Raw genomic sequence first — 13,043 nt, forward strand, 5'->3', positions numbered from 1 at the left:
TGAAAATAACTGGAAATTTTTTTACAGTTATTTCTAGTTTTATTAGCAGACATCAGGGTCCAGGTTGAACACACTGCTCACAGCACAGTATGTGCATCAAAGTCAAGATATAAGTTGCCTTCCTGAGTCTCTCTCTCACTTTTTTCCCCAGCATTTATGGAACATCGTATCTTTTCTTCTAGAGCAGGGGTGTCAAACATATTGTCTGGCCCACAAGGCCAGATGAGTTTAACAGCCCTGTTCTAGACTAATCCATGTCCTCAATTATAAATATAATATAAATATTAGTATTATAAATACTCAAATATAAATATTAGTATTATTTATCCTAAGTGATAAAAGGTGAAATGGTATAAATTAGATATAAAAAGAGTAAGTTTCCTTAAATTTCCAAAAGTTTCCTAATGAAATTCACTGACTTCTTATAACACTTGTCATTCTCCCATACAATTGGCAATTAAGCCAAACACATCTGTGGTATCATGAGATTGCTCACTCACAGGTACAGCTTTTGAGAAGAATGTGTCACTCATGGTTCTTTACTTTCCCATTTATCTATGTGGGACTAACACACAGCACTAGGCTCCTCAACAATTTTTGTGCATGTTATACCACCAAGATTCCTGGTTAGGGAAGCAGTGGGAAAGGGATTTTTCCCATGTTTTTCCATTTTTTAATTTTTTTTTCAGGGACTGCTTAAGTATTCTGCCATAAGGAGTCTCTGGATAAATTGCATTAGCAGCATTAGAAGCAGAATCCAGAATCCAGGTCTACTGTCTTCAAGGCAAGTGCCTCATTCCCTAGGTTACAAAGGGCATGTCTACACGACACCCTATGGCGATGTAGAAATGTGCTATGTCACTGTATGGCCCATTACAGCAACGTAGCAATCACATATATCTAAATGTGAATGCCAGCTACATCGCTGTAGTGGCACACTCCCCAGGTATAGCTTGCTGCTACAGCGACATAGCAGCGAAATCTACCCGTGTGCTGTGTGCACAACACTAACTGCCCATAATGCACCATGCTTTAGCACTTGAGAGGCTGGATACCTTCAAGTCGGCTGGCCCTGGCAATCTACACCCCAGGGTACTCAAGGAGCTGCCGAGCATCATAGCCCAGTCTCTGGCACAGATCTTTGAGAACTCCTGGTGCTTTGGTGTAGTGCCCAAAGACTGGAAGAAGGCCAATGTAGTGCCTATCTTCAAGAAAGGGAGGAAAGTGGATCTGGCAAACTACAGGCCCATCAGCCTGAATTCTATCTCGGGAAGGTCTTAGAAAAGTTTATGAAAGAGGCCATCCTTAATGGACTGGCCGACGCCAACATCCCGAGGGATAGCCAGCATGGGTTTGTTGAGGGTAGGTCTTGCTTGACCAATCTCATCTCCTTTTACGACCAGGCGACCTATCACCTAGACAAGGGAGAAGAGATTGATGTCATATATCTTGACTTCAAAAAAGCCTTCAATCTGGTATCCCATGATCACCTCTTGGCAAAACTGGCCAATTGTGGCCTTGGGTCCACCATGATCCGCTGGCTGGGAAGTTGGCTCCGTGGTCGGACCCAGAGGGTGGTAATTGACGGAAGTCAATCGTCTTGGTGCCCTGTGACCAGTGGGGTCCCCCAAGGCTCTGTCCTTGGACCCATATTGTTCAACATCTTCATTAATGATGGGGACATTGGAGTCAGAAGCAGACTGGCCAAGTTTGCCAATGACACCAAACTTTGGGGCAAAGCATCCACACCTGAAGACAGGAGGGTGATCCAGGCTGACCTGGACAGGCTCAGCAAATGGGTGGACGAAAACCTGATGGTGTTTAACACTGAAAAATGCAAGGTTCTCCACCTTGGGAGGAAAAACCTGCAGCATCCTTATAGGCTTGGCAGTGCTATGCTGGCTAGCACTGCAGAAGAAAGAGACTTGGGGGTCATCATTGACCACAAGATGAATGTGAGCCTGCAATGCAATGCTGCGGTTAGTAAAGCGACCAAAACGCTGGCTTGCATCCATAGATGCTTCTCAAGCAAATCCTGGGACATCATTCTCCCCTTGTACTCGGCCTTGGTGAGGCTGGAGCTGGAGTACTGCATCCAGTTTTCAGCCCCACAATTCAAAAAGGAGGTTGAGAAGCTTGAGAGAGTCCAGAGAGGAGCCACGCACATGATCAGAGGTCACGAAAACAGACCTTACGATGACAGGCTGAGAGCTATGAGGCTCTTTATCCTGTAAAAGTGCAGGCTCTGGGGTGATCTGATGGCCACCTGTAAGTTTATCAGGGTGACCACCAGTATCTGGGGGAACGTTTGTTCACCAGAGCACCCCAAGGGATGACAAGGTCAAACGGTTATAAACTACTGCAAGACCATTTCAGGCTGGACACAAGGAAGAATTTCTTTACTGTCCGAGCCCCCAAGGTCTGGAATAGCTTGCCATTGGAGGTGGTTCAAGCACCTACATTGAACACCTTCAAGAGTAAATTGGATGCTTATCTTGCCAAGATCCTATGACCCCAGCTGACTTCCTGCCCTTCAGGCGGGGGGCTGGACTCAGTGATCTTCCGAGGTCCCTTCCAGCCCTAATGTCTATGAAATCTATTAAATCTATGAAACTTCCAAAAGGAAATGATAGCAATGTTGCCATACGGTGATGTGTAGATGCACCCAGAGTACATCTGTCTGGTTTATTCTCCTTGTGATTCTATGACTCTTACATTCCCTTCTACATAGCTATTCTATTTCAACAGAAGGGCCAAGGGACCCAAGCCAAGCCTATAGTCTATTTATCCTAGAACAATTAGCAGATTATTCTTATATGGCTGTGCATTTTTGACATACAACTTTATTCTTTAAAAATTCTAAACTTTTTCTTCCTATATTTGACTTAAAGTACTTTCTTCCTGAAGAAGTATACATTCAGTCAAGACTAAAGTCCTACCCACAACCTACAAGCGAGAAAAATGGTTTTAAAAATATTTCAAATAGAAAGTGTGCATTTTAGTTCACACCAGCAAATCTTGAAAAGGATCAAACTGACTAAGCTTTCCAAAACATCTGTCTTTTGTATTCCAGTTATACCTAATCAGATAGAGTTAGTCATATAAAACAATAGACAGAAATTATTTGAAAATATCGTCACAAATAAGAGTACTAATTTAATTTCTTAGGATTCTTACAATTAGACTAGTTATTACCTGCAAGTATTCAGATAATTGCTGTGTATTCATCAAAGTGTTCATGAACATTTCATAAAATTTTAATAGGTTCATAAGTCTGAAATTGTACACGAAAAGCACATTATCCTCCATTTGTTATTTTTCCTCTTTAAAAGGTTTAATCCTCAAATCAAGGAGGGGATATGTTAAATAGTTAGCCAGTTATACAGCACTAATAAGGGATAATGAATTCCGAAAAGCAAAGTGAACAGTTCACAACAACACAGAGACTAAAAGTTATTCCACAAATACTTACAAATAGAAAGTACATTTGCAAAATGCCAGACTTTGTTCACAGAAAAGGGACTAAGAGCCAGACCCACTTTGTTCGCGTAGGTGTCCACATATGGACCTTGGTGCACCTAAATCTTAAGTACCCTGCCCAGGACAGTACCACAATTTGATCAGGTTTTGTCACTGAGGGCTCCCTGCCAAACCTGGAATTATCATCAAGGCAGAAGCTCTACCCATTTATTCCTATTTCATGTGTGCCCAAACCTAACAGTTAGGCAAAGCCAGTGTCCAGGGTGTGAAACAGTCTGCTATGCAGGAACAAATTTTTGGCGGTTGCCTGGAAGTCAGCAGGTAGGCAGCATAGATAAGGGATTAGTCACCTCCAAAGAGTGAGTACTCCTTAAAGTCCTGTGGCTCCTAATGGTGGCCAGCAGCAAACTATGTGTACACTTGAATATACACCTCATTCTTAAGCACCCAATTGACACTGCAACATGGATGCCTTTGTGCATTTGTATTATAGAATACCTACTCTTGTTTTTGTGTATAGGTGCCTAACTATTTGGCAGGAATTGTAATGCCCATCTTTCCCATGATAACCTATGAAGTTAAAACACTTAAGCAGAGAAACCTGGATTCAGTTCCTTCCCAAGGAATTTGAAACCCATCTTCCACTTCCCAGGTGCCCTAACCAACAAACTATAGAATAGTATGGACAAGTTTTCTTTCCATTCTTCCTTTTGAAGCTTGCCCACTGAATAGTTAAGAAGGCAAGACTCCTGGGGCCAGAAGGAAAGCAAGCAAGAGAGAGCCTAACTCGGTAGCCTATTGGTAATGGCACTCCCACATGAAAGGGGAAACACCTGGATTCTTGTTCCCAAGACTGGTTATGCATTTCGCACTAGACAGGCATCAGTTAAAAAACAGAAATACACGGTGATATATTTATATTTTTAAATAAACTGAGGATACAGGCGATACATTCTGGTATCACCTCATGACCTGGTCTAACCATTCATGGGGGGGACTGCTGATTACTCTCTAGAGTCCTTTACTAGGCAAATAATTTGACAGTCACACTTTTTTTTCCCCTGATAGCCAATTTTTATATTGCAATATTTATATTTTATACTAGCTAGTACTTTTACATTTGTCAGACTGCTACGCTCCAAAATATTTCCACAAGAATGGTAGTAGGATTTAGACAATTTTCAGCCAGGTCAAGAAAGGGGTATCCAAATTTACACCGAAAAGTAAATTCTGACACTAAACTAATATATACACTCATGCATGTACGCGTGCAAAAACAGGAATCATTTTTCTGAGGGACTACGGATGGAGCCATTTCCAGGTCAAATGCATGCTCATATAGACATACAGTCATGTCTATACTCTGTAGGTTTCAATATGGCCTTTGACTACTCCTGTATAGAATCTAATTATTGGAGGGCTGTCTCAAATTCATCCCCCAACCACAGTGGCGAGGAACTCAGTAGCAGGAGGCGGGCAGTAGGAGGGCAGACGGTGGGAGAATCAAGTGGCCTGACCCATGCTCTTTGGCTCCCTACCCCTTACCCCTCCTGCCACTGCCCCTTCCCATGATGCCTGCACCTCACCTCTATGGTGTCTGGTCTCTCTGGTGCCTGCCCCCCTAACACTTGCCCCACATTGCTTGCACCTCTCTGCAAGTTGCCCCCCACCCCCTCCACTTGGCTCTGCCTGCTGCCTCCTCCTCCCTGCCACCACTTTCATTCAGTCGTAGCTCCACCTATGGCCCCACACTATCCAGGCAGTAGCACCTGTGCTGGTGGCGGCAGCTCTGACCTTAGCCCCAGCTCTGAAACAAAGCCAGAGCCAGAGCTGGGACTGGAGCTTGTTGCTATTGCTGCCACTGCAGCATGGCCAGTGGTCAGGCAGGGACCACAGACATCATGTACTCCATGTCCTGGGCTGAAGTGGAGCCAGAGGTGTGACTGAGGATAACCAGCAGCAAGGCGGAAAAACAGGGAGATGGCAGTGGTGGTGCAGCAGAGGTTGTGGAGGGCAGGGGAGTGGGAAAGGGGGGGAAACAGCTGCAACTCCAACCCTGAACCTGGGTTGGGGCCAGAGCCACAGCAGTCACCCCCAGCCTCCCAGCCTTGAATCCAGGACAAGGGGTTTCTTTTCCCCCATTCTAAATAGTGAAAAAAGATCCATCTTGGATTTGAGGAAATACAGAATTATCCCCTGACCAGTCCTTTAAGTGTCATTAGGTTCCTCATTGTCACTAGCCAAATATATAAACTACCTCCTAAACTGCTCACACTATACTCCACAAGCTTTTTCCTAAAATTATACATCAGCCTTAGACTTTACATAATAGTCTTATTAGCTTTCATGCACACTTTCAGACCTCCTTCTGATAGCAGGAAATAGCAGTGGGTTTTAAACTGCTCCTTAAACTAATGTAATTTAGAATTATTGCAATAACTAGTTTCAACTCATCACTCTCTAAAATAAATTATTTTTACAGAATATCGGTATCAGTGAAAAATGTTAGAACAAATGATGTACACACACTCTACAAAGGAAGACATGAAGAGGTTGAATGGAAAAACCCTCTAACTGCAAAATTTAAACTGTGGCAATGAGTACGGTGTTCCTCTAAAGCTTATACAGCAGCTTTTCTAGCCCTATTGATTTCCCTCCTTAAATACTACTTTTAACTATAGTTTTACTCCCAACAGTATCAGTTAAGCCTGAAATAAACACAGCAAAGTAGATTTTCAACTGATGTAACCTGACGTAGAGCACCTCAGCTTCGCTGATATACCCAACTAAGGTTCTTTCTCAACTACCTTGGACCTTGTACAATTATTCACAACTTGTGCAAAGTGAGGCAAGCGCTTCAAATCAAAATAGTTGCATTACCCCCTTTTGTACATGTACTAGGTATCTTGCAGGAAAATGAAGATTTAGAACTCATCTATGCTTTATTAAAAATACAACTACTGTCTGAGAAAAATAACAGAGGAAAACAAACAGTCAAGTAGAGTGAGATATAGAAAAATTCTTAGCCTAAACTGCATGAAATTGACACATGAAGAAAACTTGAATGAACGGTGATCAAAAGATTACATAAAATTACTGGATTAATCTAGTCCATTGGTGCCCAACCTTTTTGCCCGAGGGCCTGGATGAGCAGTGTCTGGTCTGTCTGTGGGCCAGAGCCAGCTGGTAGTCCTTATCTGGCACCCAGGTCAGGCACAGCAGGCACCATCAGGCCACACTGAGGGATTGGGGGGAGGGGGGGGGCAGTCCTAACATGGCCCTGCAGTGGAAAGGAGCTTGACCTGGCCCTGCAGGGGGGAAAGAAAGCATGGCCCAGTTCCAATCTGGTCCCCTGAAAAGGAAGAGGGCATGGCCAGGCCCTGCTCCAGAAGTAGGAGGGCATGGACCAGCCCCACAGAAGGGGGCAGGGCTCGGGGTTTGGTAATTTGACAGCAGGGAAGGGTACCACATTAATGGCCTCTGCTCTCCCAGAACCAAAGTTCCAGACCTGTGGAGATCCCTGTGGGCCAGATGACATGGCTCCACAGACTGCATTTGGCCCATGGATTGGAGGTTGAATATCCCCAATTTAGTCAGATTAGGATACATCTCTAACATCCCAACAATATATTTGTTTGTAAAACAACAGTCCATTCCTCGTCCTGATTTAAACAGCATTATTTAATTAACAAAAAAGTGTTATTATATTTCACCATAGGTCAGGGGTTTTCAGCCTTTTTGGATCAGTGTACCCCCGGCAGCTAGACACAGGGCAGGGAAGGGAGTCGCAGGATGGTGCATGGAGGCGTTCCATCCCCGCCCACCCATGCATACCCCCTAGAGCTTTCTCAAGTACCCCTGGGCGTATGCATACCCCTGGCTGACAACCCCTGCCATAGATGGTAAAGCTTATCACCTAGTGTTGTTGAATGTAGCATGTAAGAGGGAAAGTGCCTTAGGTATTTCATTTGTAAGTACTACAAAAGTATCTTATGTAAGTCTGAAGAGCCCTCTAGTGACCATGTATACAAGTTCAATAAGCAATTTCACATAACAAATATGACCTCATGGCAAATTTCTACTTGCTGTGTCTTTAGTTCAAAGGTGGCTGAGTTAGATTTTGAGCTTTGGCACTAAACCTTCATGAAGGTTTGGCAGACTGAACTAGTCTCACTGTAAATTATGGAGATTAAACTATATATGTAGTTCAAGAATACATATTGTATTTACTCACAAAGCACATGCACCTTTCACCCCAGAATCATCCTTCCAAAATTGGAGTGTGTGTCTTCAATGGGGAAGCTGATTTTTCTTCACTGGAAAGAAAACAGGGAGGAAAAGAAATATGAAGACATTGTACTATAATGGCTGCCAAAATGTCTGCTGCTTCTCTCTGTCCCCAACAAATAGAAGGGATAAAATACTATGTTAACCATCTCACAACCACTAAGGAATTTGCAGTAACTATAGAATGAGCATTACATCTTGTGCCTGAAGCAGCAACTGATATGACTCAAGGAAGTGAGCTGCTACATGCAGTCTACAGTGTCTTGATGAGGCTTGTGGTGTAGAAATAATGCTTCACTATTTTACAACTTATATGAAGAACTATTTATGTTTAAAAAGTAACAGATCTGCTACTGCTCTTGCAAGGGTCTGGAGCCTAGCCTTGTTGCTGTCCTTCCACAACAAGAAATTCCTGATGCCTAGACCAGACTGTCTCCTGGGATGCTACACTTCCCAGACACAATGTTTCCAGGAGGATTTACTTTCTGTCAGTCACCCATGACTCTAGAACAGAGTTTCTTAACCTGTGGGTTGCAATCCAAAGGTGGGATGGATGCAAGCATATATGAAAAGGGTCTCCCAGCACTGGCTCTGCTGTTGTGGAGCTAGTGCTGGCAGATCCTTAATATATGATAGGATCACAAACAGACTTTAAAAACGGATCAACAAACTTTAAAAATAGATTCTCCTTTAAAGGAGAAATACTTAGGAAACTGGCTTTTCCCTTGCAGGCTGGCAGGGTTCCAGCCTGCAAGGGACAGCTTAGGGCCCCCCCTACCTGACACACCCACCTCCTGCCCCACACACTGGGGATCTCCTAGTGCCAGCCCCACAACCATGGAGCTGGCACTGGGAGATAACTGTCTGCCAGTGACAGCCCTGATGTTGAGGAGGTGGTTCTGGGAGATAAGAGCCTAGACTGAGCCCTACAACTGCAGAGCTCAGGTTGGAAGACAAGGATCTCCAAGAGCCCACTCCCTGATCACAATCTCAGAGCGGGAGGCTTGCAGCTCCCCGCTGCCAGGGCAAGGGGACAGGCCCTACCCAGGCTCAGATGGTGGAGCCCACTCTGGCAGCAGACAGCTACCGGAAACAGGGAGCAATCTCCTGGCTCGTGGTGGCTGGCTGACTGGGAGGAGACTTGCTCCCAGTCAGGGGTCTACACGAGTGCTACTATGCCATTACTAATCAAAAATAAATCTGCTACTTGCATGTGCAGGTAGCAAATTTAATCGCAATTAACAAGGTTTACTGCTCAGTAAGCATGTGCACGTGTAGACGCACATGCTTACTGTGTAGTAAACTATGATACTGCACAGTAAATCATCTCATTTCATATAGATGCACCCGCTGGGCGCGTCCACACATGCAATCACGTGTGCTTGCAGCAGCTCAAATAGAAGCGGTGCAATTTTGAGCCAGGGCTTTTTACCTCAGTGCACATGCTTGGATATGCACTTTGTTGTGGAGCAAATTGTGCCACTTGGGGCAAAACAACCCTGCCTGGCTCCTCCCGGATCTGCAGCCAGGGGGAGCTAGAGCCCGGGGCCAGCACCTGTGCTGTCCCCAGCAATATAAAAAGCTGCCATGTCCTGGCCCCATCAGTACAAAAAGCCGCCCAGGCAAGTAGCTCAGGGCTACTCGCTCTTAGGAGCTTCTGAGGTCCAGCCAATTGGTACCTGAGGACACTACCCCTTGTGCCAGCTGGACTGTGGAAGCAGCCCTGAGAGTTCCCTGCACCCTCTACCCAATGCAGCAGTCTGTCAGTGGAGGCTGCTGCCTGGCTGTGACCTGTTGCGCACCTGCCAGACCCAGATGGGGACTGCACAGCCAGTAGAGGCATCTGCCCCTCTGGGCCAGCTGCCAGTGGTCTGTAGGTGCAGGGTTGGCCCTTGTGTGGCACTACTGCCATGTGTGCCCCTGCCCAGTCATCTGGGCAGCTATTGCTCAAAAGATGTTTTGGGTGTGGTGGCCTGCTTTGAACTTTCAAAGTATGTCCTCCTGGCCCCAATTGGCCAGGAGGTCAGCCACCTTCATCTGGGTCCATGATACCAGCTCTGAGCAGGCAGGGTCCTGCCACTAGCCTCTCTAGCAAGAATTTTTGTGTTCCCTATTGGAAAACTGAGAAATTCCTTATAAAACAATCCTGAAGTCACTCTGTAAAATACCCTGAAATCCATGTTCCTCCACAGTTAAAACAGAAGACCACTATATATACAGAGAAAGAGTGTGAGACAGACAGCGATCAGTGGGGCAATGTTTTATTACTATATAGAGTTAAAGCAATTTTGAAGCCTAGCAGTGTCTCTATCATCATAATAAAATGAATTCTAAATACCTATATGTTATGCTACCACCCACCAGAGGTTACAGCCCCCCCCCCCCGAGTTACAGCCCCCCAACAAGGGCTACATCCCCCCACAAGGGGCCAAATGGCTACCACCCCCCCTGCAGGGTGCACTTGCCCCCCCAGACCCACCCTAATTGCTACCCTGCCTGGCCCCATCACCTGCCGGCACCTGCAGCCCCTATGATGTCTGCCCCACTCAGCGCCATGCCCCTGGCTCCCCCCAGACACCCCAATGGCTGCCCTCCCACCCGAGGCTCCAGCACTTAAAAAAAAAAGAAAAAAAAAAGCCTGTATTCACCCCAGGAGCAGGGGCTCTGCCTCTCCTGGCAGAGCCCCCCCTGGGCAGCATAGGGTAGTGGGGGGCAGTGGGGCTCAGGCTGGGGCTGCTGGGGCTGTCACCCGGCTCTGCTGTGCAAGCAGGGCCCCACTGATCCTGACTAGCAGCTAGAACTGTGGTGAGTGCCAGGGTTTAGGTTTTTTTGGAGGTGGGGTTTAATTGTGGGGATGCTGGGGCGGGGGGGCAGCAATGGAGGGGGCTCAGGAGCCTGGGGGGGATGGGGCCAGGTGGGGAAGGGACCAGGGGGGCTTGGGAGGTAGGCAGGGGGAGGGGCTGGGCAGGGAATGATTGGGGGGCTTGGAGGGCAGGCAGGGGGATCGGGGAAGGGATCGGGGGGGCTTCTTGAGGCACGGGTGGGGCCAGCAGGGGTCCTCCCCATGGTCTCCTTCCCCTTCGTCCAGCCCCCCACCCCCTGACTCCTTACCTACCTGCACTGGAGCCCAGGTCCAGGTCACTGCTGCTGGCACGCTGCCTGCCCTGCATGGGCAGGCAGTGTGCTTCAGCACCAGGGCGTAGGGCTAACCATAGAGATGCTCTGGCAGCCAGAGCATCTCTGTGGAGGACCCAGCCTGTGGTTGCCTGTCCCGTTTTTTTTCACTTTGGTTTTTTTTTTACCCTTATATCCAGGGGTCTAATTTTGCCCTTGCGCTTCAAACCTGCAGTGGGGGGGAACCTTTTCCCATTCCCGCACGTGCCTCTTGCAGGTCTCAAGGGGGGTTGAGACACTGTAAGAGGCACATGTGGGCTCGTCTGGATGCGCCCATTGAGTCTCTCCTCTTCTTAAGTATTAAGTCCTCCTCAAGAACTCGATCATCTGCCCACCTCAGAGTGCAGCCATGAAGGCTAGCCAAGCTCACTACTTCCATTAACTCATTTGAGCCTTGTATAGACTAGCACAGAGATGTATGCAGGATAGAATGTTACCATATCAACAAGGAGAAATGCAAAGTGCTGCACCTAGGGAGGAAGAATGTCCAGCACACCTACAGCCTAGGGAATGACCTGCTGAGTAGCACGGAAGTGGAAAGGGATCTTGGAGTCCTAGTGGACTCTAAGATGAACATGAGTCGGCAGTGTGACGAAGCCATCAGAAAAGCCAATGGCACTTTATCGTGCAACAGCAGATGCATGACGAATAGATCCAAAGAGGTGATACTTCCCCTCTATCAGGCGCTGGTCAGACTGCAGTTGGAGTACTGCGTGCAATTCTGGGCGCCACAATTCAAGAGGGATGCGGATAACCTGGAGAGGGTCCAGAGAAGGGCCACTCATATGGTTAAGGGCTTGCAGACCAAGCCCTACGACGAGAGACTAGAGAAACTGGAACTTTTCAGCTTCTACAAGAGAAGGTTGAGAGGCGACCTTGTGGCCGCCTATAAGTTCATCATGGGGGCACAGAAGGGAATTGGTGAGTATTTATTCACCAAGGCGCCCCCGGGGGTTACAAGAAATAATGGCCACAAGCTAGGAGAGAGCAGATTTAGATTGGACATTAGGAGGAACTTCTTCACAGTTCGAGTGGCCAAGGTCTGGAATGGGCTCCCAAGGGAGGTGGTGCTGTCCCCTACCCTGGGGGTCTTCAAGAGGAGGTTAGATAACCATCTAGCTGGGGTCATCTAGACCCAACACTCTTTTTCCTGCCTATGCAGGGGGTTGGACTCGATGATCTATTGAGGTCCCTTCCAACCCTAACATCTATGAATCTATATGCTGCTATATTTATAGTTAGACTAAATAAATTCAGTTATGAATTCAGGTAGTTATATTGGTTGGAATAAGAAAAATATAAGTGTTTATAAAATTATTTTTGTACCAGGACCCATTTGTAAACATCAATGGCAATTCCCGACCTAGTGCCCCTCACTCCCAATCCACTGCCCTCAGGTCCCTGCTGAAATATTGGTCGTCCTGTGCCCCAGTCCCTCATCTGTAAAATGAAGAACCTCTTTCCCACACAGGGGTTTTGAGAGAATAAATAAAAATTATGGAGCATTTGGATATTATGGTGAGAGAGGATCTAAGGTCATGGATATTTAAGGGCTTGATTGGGTTGACCCTTTGTGCAGTAACACAACAGGGAAGAAACAAAAAATGTGTGTCCCTTATGTACCCAGCAAGGTGCATCACAGATTTAGTTACACAAACACAGAAAGATTGCCCTGGGGAAGAAAAGGCTGTAAAACCTCCATCCTTGGACTGCTGGGGTGAATTTGGAACAGAATTCCAAGAAACTCATACCCCTCATTGTGAAATTAAGCAAACATCCCACCAACTCTGTTCCATTTTCCTAGGTTACAGTACAAACCCAAAGTACACTCCATTTTGGGTATTTAACTTTACACATATGTATCTACAGAGTTTCATGAGTTGCGTGTTTTTGTCGTTGTTTTTTTTTTTGGGGGGGGGGGGTTAACTCTTTCCAGTTGCTCTGAAAAACTCCCGCTCCCTGCTTTAGATCTCTACCTCACCATAGATTTGCATAAGTTCATGGAGAATCTTTCTAGCAGAGAGAGATGCATCATCTGAGCTTTCACCTTGGCCTCAATTTTAAGAAATATGATTGGAAATAGTCACAATAGGCAAATTATG

At 46.4% G+C, this 13,043-nt stretch overlaps 1 protein-coding gene across 2 annotated transcripts in view; it reads right to left on the reverse strand.

Annotated features, from left to right (window-relative positions):
• The window catches only part of RNF144B (ring finger protein 144B), a 140,526-nt gene that overhangs the window by 102,578 nt on the left and 24,905 nt on the right, over positions 1-13,043 (reverse strand). For both annotated transcript variants that reach the window (XM_014606740.3, XM_019490534.2), the window contains exon 2: positions 7,715-7,796. The gene's annotated coding sequence lies outside the window, so the exon portion shown is untranslated. The remainder of the gene's footprint in view (positions 1-7,714; positions 7,797-13,043) is intronic.

Source organism: Alligator mississippiensis, chromosome 3 (assembly GCF_030867095.1).
Source record: "Alligator mississippiensis isolate rAllMis1 chromosome 3, rAllMis1, whole genome shotgun sequence".
In the NCBI taxonomy this organism is placed as follows: Eukaryota; Metazoa; Chordata; order Crocodylia; family Alligatoridae; genus Alligator; species Alligator mississippiensis.